The following is a 15,523-nucleotide window of genomic DNA, read 5'->3' as shown; positions in this document are numbered from 1 at the left end:
ACCAGCCCAGAGCTGGTTGAGACATGGGCCTCAATCTCACAACCCTGAGATCATGACCTGAGCTAAAATCAAGAGTTAGACGCTTAACTGATTGAGCCGCTCAGGCAACCCTGAGCTTTTTTATCTTTTGAACCTTTTTCCAGGACTGCTAATGAGATAAATAGAATGATTGAGATTTTACTTCCCATTCTGTCCTGCACCCATATGATGAAGTGCAGTTGAAGTGATTAGAGATCAAATGCCAAGAGAGCTGGAGGAAATAAAAGGCCATAAATAATCAACAAGTTTATTAATTTTCATAAGCTTGTGGGCTAATTTATTTTTCTATGAATGGTCTGTTCCTGTCTTTTGACTATTCCCTCATATATTTTTATTTTGAAAATTTACAACAGAAAAGTTGAAAGTACAATATAATGAGCACCCATTTACCCTTTAGTGGTAAACATTTTGCCACATTTAGTCTGACTTGTTCCCACCTCTCTCTCATGTCTTTATCTCTGTCTCGGTATATACATACACAAAACTATATGTATTTTCTGAATCATATAATATTCAGACTTCATGACACATCAGCATGTATCTCTTTGGAGGTAAGAGTCTATGTAACCAAAATACCATGATCAGACTCCAGAAGTTTAACACTGACCCAATAATATATCTAATATTTAGTGCATATTAAGAATTCCTTAGTTGTCCCTCAAATATTTTTTTAAAAGATTTTATTTATTTATTCATGAGAGGCAGAGACATAGGCAGAGAGGAGAATCCAGTTCCTTGCAGGGAGCTCGATGTGGGACTCGATCCCTGGACCCTCAGGATCATGCCCTGAGCCAAAGGCAGATGCTCAACCGCTGAGCCACCCAGGTGTCCCAGTCCCCCAAATATTTTTATAGCTATTTTTCCCCCCACTGTATGATCCAGTCAGGAATCGCACACTTTATTTGGTTGTCCTGATTCTTTAATATCCTTTAATAATCATACAAAAGAATCCTTGCTGTTTTGGACATTTATGACATTGGTAAATAATATTTTAAACTTACATTAAAATTATAGCTATTTTTTTCCAATTAGAAAATCATTCAATTCAGTAGTCAAATTTTTGGAAGTTTATTAAAGTAAGTAATCAAGAGGCAGATAAAGATTTGTGCATAAAGATGTTGATTACAGATTATTTAAATAACAAAGTTTGAAAATCACTATAGTTAACATTAAATGATTATCATAAGATTGGGCATTATGCATTTGTTTAAAATTATGCTTTGAATAATAAAAGGGACATTTTTATGAAACTTAAAGGGGCACCTGCATGGCTCTGTTGGTTAAGCATCTGACTCTTGGTGTCAGCTCAGGTCATGATTTCAGGGTAGTGAGATCGAGCCTGCTTGGGATTCTCTCTCTGTGCTCTTCCTCACTCACACATTGATATTCTCTCTCTCTCTCTCTCTCTCTCTCTCTCTCTCTCTCTCAAAAGAAAAATAAAACCTTAAAAAAAAAAACCTTTAAGTTAAAAAGTATATAAAACTAGGGTGCCTGGCTGGCTTAGGCAATGGAACCTGTGACTCTTGATCTTGGGGTTGTGAGTTCAAGCCTCATGCTGATGTAGAAATTACTGAAAAATAAAATCTGTAAAAAAGTATATAAAACTGTGTGTGTGTGTGTGTGTGTGTGTGTGTGTGTGTGTGTGTGTGTAATTTAAAGCTTGTTGCTATGGATTGAATTGCATACCTGCAAAATTCATACCTTGAAGCCCTAGGCCCTGTATGACTGTTGGAGATAGGGCCTTTGAGGAGGTGATAAAGGTTAACTGAGAAGAATGAGGTGATAAAGGTTAACTGATAAGAATGAGGTTAACTCATAAGAATGAGGCCCTAATCTGATAGGGCCAGTACCCTTATAAGAGGAAAGGACAACAGACTCTGTGTGAGGACATAGAAGCTGGCTGTCTGCTAGCCAGGAAAAAAAACCTTCACTAAGAATCAAATTAGCTGGTACCTTGATCTTGGACTTCCCAACTTCCAAACGGTGGGATATAAATTTTTGTTGTGAAAGCCACTCATTCTACACTATTTTGTTATGGTAATCAGAGCAGATTAATAGAGATTTTGGTTCTAAGAGGTGGGATGCTGCCATAAACAAATACCTAAGAATATGGAAGTGGTTTTAGAACTGGGTGATAAGGAAAGCCTGGAAGAATTTCAAGGTGTTTGCTAGAAAAAGCCAAGATAGCTGTGAAGGGATAGGGATGTTGAAGCCATTCTAGAGTAGACTCAGGTGGAAGTAAGGAACAGTTGGTTTGTTGGCAGTCATTGTTACAAAGTGGCAACAAACTTGGCTGAATTGTTTATGAAAGGTAGAATTTGTAAGGGGATTTCTAAGCAAAGTATTGAAGATGTGGCTTGGGTCTTCCTTACTGCTTATAGTAAAATGACAGAGGAGAGAATTGAATTGAAGAAGGAATTGTTAAGTAAAAACAAAAAAACAAACAAACAAAAAAACACCAGAATTTAGAGATTTGGAATATTCTTAGCCTATTTGTATTGATTAAAAAAATTTTTTGTTTTGAAGAGAACATGGCTTTGGTTTATGGAGTTAACTAGCAAACTCAGCAGAATACAAGAGTAGAGATTATACCAGCAGAGACACTACTAGTTTGAACTAACAGGGACAAAAAAAGAGGGAGGCAATGAAAGGTGATGGACTTCTTGGATTCTACAGGATCAGACCATAACATTATTTGACTATGAACATGTGCCTTTCTTGAAGAAAGAGAAGAATGATCTAGAACGTGACTTAGAAAATATCAGAGCTGCCACTCCGAGCACAGGCCTAGTGGGCAATGCTGTGTTTCCTTCTCTTTTCAGAGGGAGACCACTGAAGAGAGCCACGGGGTCAGGGCCATCCTGTAAGGGATGAGCTGCTACTCCAGTGGGCCTGAAAGGTGGGACGTCAACCAAAGAGACTTATTCTACTACCTTAAGACCTAATATGATTTGCCTTGCTAGGTTTTGAACTTGCTTAAGACCTTTACCTCTTCCTTCTTTCCTTTTTCTTTCTTGTAGAATGGGAATCTCTCTCTTACGCAGGTCCCACCATTGTATTTTGAGAGCAAATAACTTGTTTGGTTTCACAGGTTCATAGCTGGAGAGGAATTTTGCCTCACGATGAATCATAACTGGAGTCTCATATCTAGTAGATATTTATTTATTTATTTTTTAATTTTTATTTATTTATGATAGTCATACAGAGAAAGAGAGAGAGAGAGAGAGAGAGGCAGAGACACAGGCAGAGGGAGAAGCAGGCTCCATGCACAGGGAGCCCGACGTGGGATTCGATCCGGGGTCTCCAGGATCGTGCCCTGGGCCAAAGGCAGGCGCCAAACCGCTGCGCCACCCAGGGATCCCTCTAGTAGATATTTAAGTGAGACTTTGGATTTTAGAGTTGAACTGGATTTAAGACTTGTGGGGCTGATGGGGTGGAAAAAATGTATTTTGTGTGCGCTAAAGATGTGAATTTTGGGGGGACCAGAGGTGGAATGCTGTGGGCTGAATTGTAGTCCCCTAAAATTCATATGTTGAAGCCCTAAACCCCCAATGTGATTGTATTTGGAGAGAGAACCTATGAGGAGGTGTTAAAGGTTAAATGAGGTCATGGGAGGGGCTCTAGTCTAATAGGGCACCAGAACGCTCTCTACCATATGAGCACACAGCAAGAAGGTTTCCAAGGTAGGAGAGCTCTCACTAGAAATTGAACCCTGCCAGAACCTTGATCTTTGACTTTTAAGCCTCTGGAAAATGTGAAAAAATAAATTTCTACTATTTAAGCACCCAGTCTTTATTATGGCAGCCCAGGCAGATTAATCTATGTGTATAACTGCCATCTTTCTGTGCCATCATGATGGTGTGCATGAATGTCCTGGCAGAGGCTCTCAAGAGCATTAACAATGCTGAAAAGAGAGACAAATGCCAGGTTCTTATTAGGCCATGCTCCAAAGTCATCATCTGGTTTCTCACTGTGATAATAAAGCATGGTTACATTGGCGGATTTGAAATCATTGATGATCACAGAGCTGGGAAGATTGTGAACCTTACGGGAAGGTTAAACAGTTTGGAGTGATCATCCCCAAATTTGATGTACAACTGAAAGATCTAGAAAAATGGCAGAATAACCTGCTCTCATCCCGCCAGTTTGGTTTCATTGTACTGACAACCTCAGCTGGGATCATGGATCAGAAGAAGCAAGACAAAAACACACAGGAGGGAAAATCCTGGGATTCTTTTTCTAAGGTTGTAATTCATATGTGCAAGTAAAATGCCTTAGTGGACCAAAAAAAAAAAAATGTATATATATACACACGTATATACACATATATATGTATATAAATGTATATACTTAGGGGGAAAATATCTGGAAATAGAAGTACCAAAATATTAATCAAATTTGTCTCTGGTATGTGGGATTGACATGTGTTTTTGGTTCTTCCCATTTTTTTAATTAAAGATTTTTATTTATTTATTTATTTATTTATTTATTTATTTATTATTATTATTTTTATTTTTAAAGATTTTATTTATTCATTCATGAGAGACACAGAGAGAGACAGAGACACAGGCAGAGGGAGAAGCAGGCTCCGTGCAGGGAGCCCGACATGGGACTCGATCCCGGGTCTCCAGGATCACGACCTGGGCCGAAGGCAGTGCTAAACTGCTGAGCCACCCAGGTTGCCCAGATTTTTATTTATTTATGTGAGAGAGTAAGAGAGAGAAAGAAAGAAAGAAAGAGAAAACACAAAGGGAGAGAAAGAAGTAGACTCCCTGCTAAGCAGAGAGCCTGATGAAGGGCTCAATCCTAGGATCCGGATCATGATCTGAGTCGAAGGCAGATGCTTAATCAACTGAGTGACCCAGGTGCCCCCTTCCAATTCTAATCTAAAAGATCAATAAGTAGTTCGAAATGAAATTCCAGCAGGTTATTTTGAAGGATTCAAAAACTTATAACGTTTATATGGTACTACCTATTTTTTTCTTTCTTCTTTTAATTCAGTATAATTAACATAGAATGTTACATCCGTTTCATGTGTACAGTATAGTGATTAAGCAATTCTATACATGATGATAAGTGTAACCTTAATTCCCTATAGCTATTTTACCTATTCCCCCACCCACCTCCCCTCTGGTGACTACCAGTTTGCTCTCTATATTTAAGAGTCTGCTTTTTGTTGTCTTTTTTTCTCTTTGTTCATTTTCTTAAATTCCACATATGGGTGAAATCATATGGTGTTTGTTTTCTCTGACTTATTTCACTTAGAATTATGTCTTCTAGATTCATCTATGTTATTGTAAATGGAAGATTTCATTCTTTTTCTATGGCTGAGTAGTTTCCCATTATATATGTATACCATATCTTCTTTATCCATTCATCTATGGTATTAATGACTTTTTAACCCTCTTTTTGTATCTTAAATTTTTTAAATACTTAACGATGTGCTACCTTTTTTTTTTTTTAAAAGTAATCTCTACACCCAACGTGAGGCTCAAACTCATGACCCTGAGATCAAGAGTCATGTGCTCTACTGACTGAGCCAGACAGGCTCTCCCAACAATGTACTACTTTTAATAGCTAAAACTTATTAGGAAGAGTAATGGAATAATTGAGTCCTTGTTTTATTTTTTATTTTATTTTAAAAATAAATTTATTTTTTATTGGTGTTCAATTTGCCAACATACAGAATAACACCCAGTGCTCATTCTGTCAAGTGCCCACCTCAGTGCCCGTCACCCAAACCACCACCCCCGCCCCCCGCTGCCCACCTCACCTTCCACCACCCCTAGTTCGTTTCCCAGAGTTAGGAGTCTTCCATGTTCTGTCTCCCTTTCTGGTATTTCCCACTCATTTTTTCTCCTTTCCCCTTTATTCCCTTTCACTATTTTTTATATTCCCCAAATGAATGAGACCATATAATGTTTGTCCTTCTCCGATTGACTTACTTCACTCCGCATAATACCCTCCAGTTCCATCCACATCGAAGCAAATGGTGGGTATTTGTCATTTCTAATGGCTGAGTAATATTCCATTGTATACATAAACCACATCTTCTTTATCCATTCATCTTCCGATGGACACCGAGGCTCCTTCCACCGTTGGGCTATTGTGGACATTGCTGCTAGAAACATCGGGGTGCAGGTGTCCCGGCGTTTCATTGCATCTGTATCTTTGGGGTAAATCCTCAGCAGTGCGATTGCTGGGTCGTGGGGCAGATCTATTTTTAACTCTTTGAGGAACCTCCACACAGTTTTCCAGAGTGGCTGCACCAGTTCACATTCCCACCAACAGTGCAGGAGGGTTCCCATTTCTCCACATCCTCTCCAACATTTGTGGTTTCCCGCCTTGTTAATTTTCCCCATTCTCACTGGTGTGAGGTAGTATCTCATTGTGGTTTTGATTTGTATTTCCCTGATGGCAAGTGACGCGGAGCATTTTCTCATGTGCTTGTTGGCCATGTCTGTGTCTTCCTCTGTGAGATTTCTGTTCATGTCTTTTGCCCATTTCATGACTGGATTGTTTGTTTCTTTGCTGTTGAGTTTAATAAGTTCTTTATACATCTTGGAAACTAGCCCTTTATCTCATACGTCATTTGCAAATATCTTCTCCCATTCTGTAGGTTGTCTTTTAGTTTTGTTGACTGTATCCTTTGCTGTGCAAAAGCTTCTTATCTTGATGAAGTCCCAATAGTTCATTTTTGCTTTTGTTTCTTTTACCTTCGTGGATGTATCTTGCAAGAAGTTACTGTGGCCAAGTTCAAAAAGGGTGTTGCCTGTGTTCTCCTCTAGGATTTTGATGGAATCTTGTCTCACATTTAGATCTTTCATCCATTTTGAGTTTATCTTGGTGTATGGTGAAAGAGAGTGGTCCAGTTTCATTCTTCTGCATGTGGATGTCCAATTTTCCCAGCACCATTTATTGAAGAGACTCTTTCTTCCAGTGGATAGTCTTTCCTCCTTTGTCAAATATTACTTCACCATAAAGTTGAGGGTCCACTTCTGGATTCTCTATTCTGTTCCATTGATCTATGTGTCTGTTTTTGTGCCAGTACCACACTGTCTTGATGACCACAGCTTTGTAGTACAACCTGAAATCTGGCATTGTGATGCCCCCACCTATGATTTTCTTTTTTAAAATTCTCCTGGCTATTCGGGGTCCTTTCTGATTCCACACAAATCTTAAGGTAATTTGTTCCAACTGTCTGAAGAAAGTCCATGGTATTTTGATAGGGATTGCATTAAACGTGTAAATTGCCCTGGGTAACATTGACATTTTCACAATATTAATTCTTCCAATCCATGAGCATGGAATATTTTTCCATCTCTTTGTGTCTTCCACAATTTCTTTTAGAAGTGTTCTGTAGTTTTTAGGGTATAGATCCTTTACCTCTTTGGTTAGGTTTATTCCTTGGTATCTTATGCTTTTGGGTGCTATTGTACATGGGATTGACTCCTTAATTTCTCTTCCTTCAGTCTCGTTGTTAGTGTATAGAAATGCCACTGACTTCTGGGCATTGATTTTGTATCCTGCCACACTGCCAAATTGCTGTATGAGTTCTAGCAATCTTGGGGTGGAGGCGTTTGGGTTTTCTACGTAGAGTATCACGTCATCGGTGAAGAGGGAGAGTTTGACTTCTTCTTTGCCAATTTGAATTCCTTTGATTTCTTTTTGTTGTCTGATTGCTGAGACTAGGACTTCTAGTACTATGTTGAATAGCAGTGGTGAGAGTGGACATCCCTGTCTTGTTCCTGATCTTAGGGGAAAGGCTCCCAGTGTTTCCCCATTGAGAATGATTTTTGCTGTGGGCTTTTCATAGATGGCTTTTAAGATACTAAGAAATGTTCCCTCTATCCCTACACTCTGAAGAGTTTTGATCAGGAATGGATGCTGTATTTTGTCAAATCCTTTCTCTGCATCTATTGAAAGGATCATATGGTTCCTGTTTTTTCTCTTGCTGATATGATGAATCACATTGATTGTTTTACGAATGTTGAACCAGCCTTGCATCCCGGGGATAAATCCTACTTGGTCATGGTGAATAATCTTAATGTACTGTTGTATTCTATTAGCTAGTATCTTGTTGAGAATTTTTGTATCCATGTTCATCAGGGATATTGGTCTATAATTCTCCTTTTTGGTGGGGTCTTTGTCTGGTTTTAGAATTAAGGTGATGCTGGCCTCAAAGAACGAATTTGGAAGTACTCCATCTTTTTCTATCTTTCAGAACAGCTTTAGTAGAATAGGTATGGTTTCTTCTTTAAATGTTTGAAGAATTCCCCTGGGAAGCTATCTGGCCCTGGACTTTTGGGAGGTTTTTGATGACTGCTTCAATTTCCTCCCTGGGTATTGGCCTGTTCAGGTTTTCTATTTCTTCCAGTTACAGTTTTGGTAGTTTGTGGTTTTCCAGAAATGCATCCATTTCTTCTAGATTGCCCTTTTTATTGGCGTATAGCTGTTCATAATATGTTTTTAAAGTCATTTGTATTTCCTTGGTGTTGTTAGTGATCTCTCCTTTCTCATTCATGATTTTATTAAACTGAGCCTTCTCTCTCTTCTTTTTAATAAGGCTGGCTAATGGTTTATCTATCTTACTAATTCTTTCAAAGAACCAACTCCTGGTTCTGTTGATCTGTTCCACAGTTCTTCTGGTCTCGATTTCATTGAGTTCTGCTCGAATCTTTATTAACTCTCCTCTTCTGCTGGGTGTAGGATATATTTGCTGTTTTTTCTCTAGCTCCTTTAGGTGTAAGGTTGCTTTAGTATTTGAGTTCTTTCCAGTTTTTGGATGGATGCTTGTATTGCGATGCATTTCCCCCTCAGGACTGCTTTTGCTGTATTCCAAAGATTTTGAACGGTTGTATTTTCATTCTCATTAGTTTCCATGAATCCTTTTAATTCTTTCTTAATTTCCTGGTTGACCCTTTCATCTTTTAGCAGGATGGTCCTTAACCTCCACGTGTTTGAAGTCCTTCCAAACTTCTTATTGTGATTTAATTATATTTTCAAGGCATTATGGTCTGAGAATATGCAGGGGACGATCCCAATCTTTTGGTATTGGTTCAGACCTGATTTGTGACCCAGTATGTGGTCTATTCTGGAGAAGGTTCCATGTGCACTTGAGGAGAATGTGTATTCAGTTGCGTTTGGACATAAAGTTCTGTAGAGATCTGTGAAATCCATCTGGTCCAGTGTATCATTTAAAGCTCTTGTTTCTTTTGAGATATTGTGCTTAGAAGACCTATGGAGTATAGAAAGCGCTAGATTGAAGTCACCAAGTTGTATTGGGAAAAGGAGAAAAAGAGAGGAGAGAAAGAAGGAAAGAAAAGAGAAAAAGAAAAAAGAAAAAAGGAAGAAAAAAAAGAGAAAGAAAAAGAAATAAAGGAAAAAAATGGTGGGGGAAGCAAACAGAAATCAAAAATCAAAAAAAAAAAAAAAAAGAGGGGGGAGTATCTTTTGTTTCTGTATACTTTAAGTCCATTGACTTCCCCTGGAACTTGTCCGTCTAGTTGGTCTTCTGGGGGAGGGGCCTATGTGCTGATTTTCAGGTGTTAGCACTTGGGGGAGCTGCTCTGCCCCCTGCCTGGTGCAGGGCTCAGTGGGGGTTGTTTACCCCGTGAGGCCCCAGGAGGAACAGCCGCAGTGGCAGCGGTTCTGGAGCCTGCCTTCAGCTTTTTGGAGCCCTGGCTTCAGCTTCCGCAGTAACTGCGGAGCTCTCAGTCTGCAGGGGCCTGGAGGCTCCGGGGGCGGGGCCGCTGATCTGCTCAGTTCGTCCTTGCGGTCCTGTGCCCTCCTGGCTTCTGCCTGTCCCGGGGGGAGGCCGGATCCTGGGCTGTGTCCCCGGCGCCCAGTGCTCCCGGCCCTGCGCTGTTGCATTCGTGCTCTGGCCAAGCTGCCGCCTCTCCGCGGAGCCGCCGCCCGAGCCCCGCCGAGCTGCTCCCGGAGCTGCGCAGCCCCCTCCGCACGGAGCCTCTTCCTCTGCCGGAGCCGCCTCGGAGCTGCTCCTGGGGTACGCAGCTCCCTCTCCACGGAGCCGCCGCCCGAGCCCCTCCGAGCTGCTCCCGGGTCAATGCATGCGTGCGCTGCAGCCCTTTGGGGAGCTCGGCGCACTCTCCCCGGGCGCAGTTGCTCTGTTAGTGCCCCTGGGAGCCTGAGGGCATCCCCGCCTTTCTGGGGTCCTGCTCTAACTCCCTGCCAGCGCTTTTCCTCCCGGGAAGATTGGTGCAGCTCCTGCTTCTCCGGGACGGGGCTCTCCTGTCCTGGGGACACTCGCCCCGGCCTCAGCCCGGCTCCTCGCGGGGCCCCTCCCCCTTGGAGGCCTTTTGTTTCTTTATTTCGTTTTTCCCCGTCTTCCTACCTTGATGGAAGTGTGACCTCTTCTCACTGTAGCATTCCAGCTGTTCTCTCTTTAAATCTCAGGCCGAATTCGTAGATTTTCAGGATTATTTGACGGTTATCTAGGTAATTGGTGGGGACAGGTGACTGGGGACCCTACTCTTCCGCCATCTTGCCCCGCCCTCCTTGAGTCCTTGTTTTAGATCTAAGTTTGCTGCTATCTCTCTGAGTGACTTTGGAAGTCTTTTTACTGTCTATTTCAGTTTCTTGATTTATAAAAAGGGAGAGTTGGTCTAAATGGTCTCTATGTTTCCTTTAGCTGTCATATCACATGACCCCATAACTTCCTAGTCCTGAGATACCTTCACATGGATGGTTCTTCCACTACCTTGTTTTAGGGTCAGTCTTTTTGCAGTTACTTGTGAGATGTCTTCAAAGTATTTTCACAAATGACTGGACTACACCTCTAAAGAAGCCCTTACCTTTAGCTTTGATTTGAAGGTTTCTCTGACTCCAATTATTTGGATATACTTTTTTTTTTTTTTTTTTTTAAGAGAGGGAGAGCACACAGGAGGTCAGGGTAGGGCAGAGGAAGAGAGACTCTTAAGCAGGTTCTACATCTAGTGTGGAGCATAATGCAAGGCTTGATCTGAGAACCCTGAGTTCATGACCTGAGCTGAAATCAAGAGTGGGTCACTTAACCAACTGAGCGACCCAGGTATCCCTCCTGAATATATATATATTTTTTATCCCTTGCTGGTTTTTAGTGTTTTTTAGTATAGTTCTGTTACTGTCTTTGCTCAGATTGTCCCAAATACGGCCAAGGAGTCCAGTTAAACTAGATCCTGTGTACTTTTGACATGGCCTCATCATTCTTTAATACTTCCTTCCTTTCCTGGTGCTAGATGTTCCAGGCTCCTCTTGTCCTTTCCTGGCCTCAGTATTAGAATAAGTTACTTCTCCAGTGAGCCCTGGGCTTTTAGTGGAAAATGGTATTTATAAATCAAGATCTTAGAAGTAGTCATGCTCATTGCTACTGTAGTACTATTGCTTTTTGGCTCTTTGAATGCACAGAGCTAGGAAAACATACATACCTAACTCATATGTTCATACTGTTATTACCAACTAACACTCTCACCACAAGGTTTTTCCCTCACCTTCTCCCATTTCATATTTGTATGTTTCTTTTTCTCTCAACGAGAATCCTTATTCCCAAGAATACCAACTTATGTACTCATTTGTTCTGTCCTATAATGTGCATAAGCAAATTTCAGGATTAATATACCAATGCTATTACTAACAATAGGCCTCCTAATTAAAGTTCAAGGTTTTTTTTTGTTTTTGTTTTTTAAAGATTTTCTTTATTCATGAGAGAGAGAGAGACAGAGGAGAGGGGGAAGCAGGCTCCCCTCAAGGAGCCTGATGCGGGATCTGATCCCGGGACTGCAGGATCATGCCCTGATTCGAAGGCAGACGCTCAACCACTGAGCCACCCAGGCATCCCAAAGTTCAAGGTTCTTGAAAGTTGTTTTTCACCTCAGGATGTAGCTCACATAGGACAAAATAATCACACCTAAAAATTTGACAGAATTTCATAGTGGCTTCTGATATCTACTCTCTATACAAAATTCTCCAATTTTCCCAAAAAGGTTTTTGCCCTTTTGTCCTAATTTAGGATCCAACTAAGGTTCATTCATTGTGTTCATATGTGGTGTATCTTAAGGGTCTAAGATCATTTATTTTTGCATGTGGCTATCCAATTGTGCCAGCATCATTTGTTAAAAAGGCTCTTATTTTTTCCCCATTGAATTGCCTTTATATCTTTATATCTTTCAAATCATTCTCATTAGCACCCTAATAGTCTATTATATTTGTTTCAGGACTTTTTAGCAGATTTAATTTTAAAGAGTCACATAAAAGAGAATGAATATACTTTCTTAAACTCAACTGAGATTTGGTGGCAGATATCAATAGTTGCATGCTTTTTGCATGCTTGAACCTCAAATTTACTTGTTTGGGTCTCATCTGCATGCCAGCTTTTTCATATTTATGTAATTTTTGCTCAATTTATTGAGATAATTCTGAGGCTGTGCAATTTGGTCTGCATATAAGATACAAACCTCACATGTAGCAGATGGTACAATGTGAATGTTTACCTTAGCCACAGAGCTAAACATAATAGGAAGTTAGTACAGAGAGAGAAACTGGTTTATTCCTTTTCCAGAGATATTTAATTTTTCTAACGTATTCAAATTTCACTCTTCATTAAGGATATTTCTACCTATGTCTTGTGAAAGAATGAAACAGCATACCATGTTACCACATAAAATGGATTTAGGACTACTAATTTCTACAACTTTCTGCTATTTTCAGTTTTTTAGAAGTAGGCTCCATAACCCAGCATGGGGCCCAGTGTGGGCCTGAACCTATGACCCTGAGATTAAGACTTGAACTGAGATTAAGAGTCAGACGCCCAAATGACTGAGCCACCCAGGCACCCCCTGCTATTTTCAGTTTTTATACATGTTTGTTTGTTACAACCCACCTGCTGTGTTATTGATGATGGTATCAGCTGCTGCAGTTGAGAAGTGGATCAAAAGTGGTTTAGTATCTGGCAAGGATTTGATGAAATGACTATCCACATATTCTGCTTGGGTGTCTAAATTAGCTCAACCTTTCTAACTCAATAATTTCATTTCTAGGAGATATTCAAGGAAAAGAACTTGAGATGCAAAGGAACATATGTGTATAGACTTTATAGTGAAGAAATGTTGCAAAAATATTGAAAGAATGGGTAATTGTGGCATTTCCATGTGATGGAGTATTAGGCTTTTAAATAGCTCGAGATAAAGGAGATATTTATGTGATATTATTTTTAAAAAGTTGGATCCTGGGAAAGGCACTTAACAGGGAAATCAAGGAGAATTGCAGGAGGGGCAGTGGAGCGCCTCCAGTTTCTTGGAGTCACTAATAGAGGAAGTGCGCCCTGGGGTAAAGCACGCCACAGACTGTGGGCTGATCTTGGTAAAGGGCTGGAGCATGCCCATGGCGGGGCATCAGGAGAAGCGGGTCGGTTAGGTGGGGGCTCCGGGTAGAGGGGTCTGTGCCCTGCTGCCTTGTGTGCAGTAAATTTGGGACTGAGCATCTTCTAACATACAGAACTTAATATACTCAGAAACAAGGATCACCCTCTAGAACCCCTCAGGTAGACTACATTCTCCCTCCACTACAACTTCTTCACCACCATCACCCGGTCTGCCCCTTTTTCTCTTCTTCTTCTTTTTTTTTTTTTTTCTCTTTTTCTTTGGGATTCTTGGCCTTTTATTTTTTACTGCTTTGTTTTAAATTTTTTTTTTTTCACGTTAGTGGTCCTTTTGCTTTATTTCATTCTGATCTTTGTTTTTAATTTCTGGTCCCTGACCCTGGCAGAATCATCTAGGGTGAAATTTACTTAGGTCATGGTTGATATTCTTGACTCAGCTTGCTCATACAGCCACTCTGCACTGAGCAAAATGACTAGAAGGAAGAACTCACCACAAAAGAAAAAGTCAGAAACTGTACTCTGCCACAGAGTTACAGAATCTGGATTACAATTCGAGTCAGCCAATTCAGAAGCACAATTAGAAAGCTACTGGTGGCTCTGGAAAGAAAGCATAAAGGAATCAGGAGACTTCATGACTGCAGAATTTAAATCTATTCAGGCCGAAATTAAAAATCAACTAAATGAGATGGAATCCAAACTGGAGGTCCTAATGATGAGGGTTAATGAGTTAGAAGAAAGAATGAGTGACAGAAGACATGTTGATGACAAGGAAGCTGAGGAAAAAAGAGAAAAACAATTAAAAGGCCATGAGGAAAGGTTAAGGGAAATAAATGATAGCCTCAGAAGGAAAAATCTATGTATAATTGGGGTTCCAGACAGGGACGGAGGGCCAGAAAGCATATTTGAACAAATCCGTAGCTGAGAACTTCCCTAATTTGGGGAGGGAAACAAGCATTCAGATCCAGGAGATAGGTACCCTCCCCTCGCCAAATCAATAAAAACTGTTCAACACCTCGACATTTAATAGTGAAGCTTGCAAATTCCAAAGATGAAGAGAAAGTGCTTAAAGCAGCAAGAGACAAGAGATCCCTAACCTTTATGGAGAGAAGTATTAGGTTAACAGCAGACCTCTCAACAGAGACCTGGCAGGCCAGAAAGGGCTGGCAGGATTATTCAGGGTCCTAACTGAGAAGAACCTGTAGCCAGAAATACTCTATCCAGCAAGGCTCTCATTCAGAATAGAAGGAGAGATAAAGAGCTTCCAAGATAGGCAGAAACTGAAAGAATATGTGACCACCAAACCAGCTCTGCAAGAAATATTAAGGGGGGCTGTGTAAAAAAAAAAAAGAGGAAGCCCAAAGAAATAATCCATAAATACAGACTGAATAGGTATTACGATGACACTAAATTCATATCTTTCAATAGTAACTCTGAATGTGAATGGACTAAATTATCCCATCAAAAGACACAGGGTATCCGACTGGATAAAAAAGCAAGACCCATCTATTTACTGTCTACAAGAGACTCATTTTAGACCTAAGGACACCTCAAGCCTAAATATGAAAGGTTGGAGAACCATTGACCATTCAAATGGTCCTCAAAAGAAAGGTGGGGTAGCATTCCTCATATCAGATAAATTAAAGTTTATCCCAAAGACTGTAGTAAGAAATGAAGAGGGACACTCTGTCATATTTAAAGGGTTTATCCAACAAGAGTACCTAACAATCATGAATATTTATGCCCCTAATGTGGGACCTGCCAAGTATATCAATCAATTAATAACCAAAATAAAGACATAGTTAGATAATAATACACTAATAGTAGGAGACTTCAATATGGTACTTTCTGCAAATGTCAAATTTACCAAGCACAACATCTCCAAAGAAATAAGAGCTTTAAATGATACACTGCATCAGATGGATTTCACAGATATCTACAGAACTTTACATCCAAATGCAACTAAATACACATTCTTCTCAAGTGCACAAGGAACTTTCTCCAGAATAGACCACATACTGGGTCACAAATCGGGTCTGAACTGACGCCAAAAGATTGGGATCGTCCCCTGCATATTCTCAGACCATAATGCCTTGAAATTAGAACTAAATC

The 15,523-nt window shown here is 40.3% G+C and overlaps 1 protein-coding gene and 1 pseudogene across 8 annotated transcripts in view; both read left to right on the top strand.

Annotated features, from left to right (window-relative positions):
• Nucleotides 1-15,523, top strand: part of UNC13B (unc-13 homolog B) — a 231,920-nt gene that overhangs the window by 86,264 nt on the left and 130,133 nt on the right. The window lies entirely within an intron of this gene.
• LOC121494478 lies at nt 3,895-4,282 on the top strand (annotated as a pseudogene).

Source organism: Vulpes lagopus, chromosome 7 (genome assembly GCF_018345385.1).
Source record: "Vulpes lagopus strain Blue_001 chromosome 7, ASM1834538v1, whole genome shotgun sequence".
NCBI classification, from domain to species: Eukaryota; Metazoa; Chordata; class Mammalia; order Carnivora; family Canidae; genus Vulpes; species Vulpes lagopus.
Note: the sequence above shows the minus strand (reverse complement) of the source record. Positions and strands in the feature narration are given on the sequence as shown.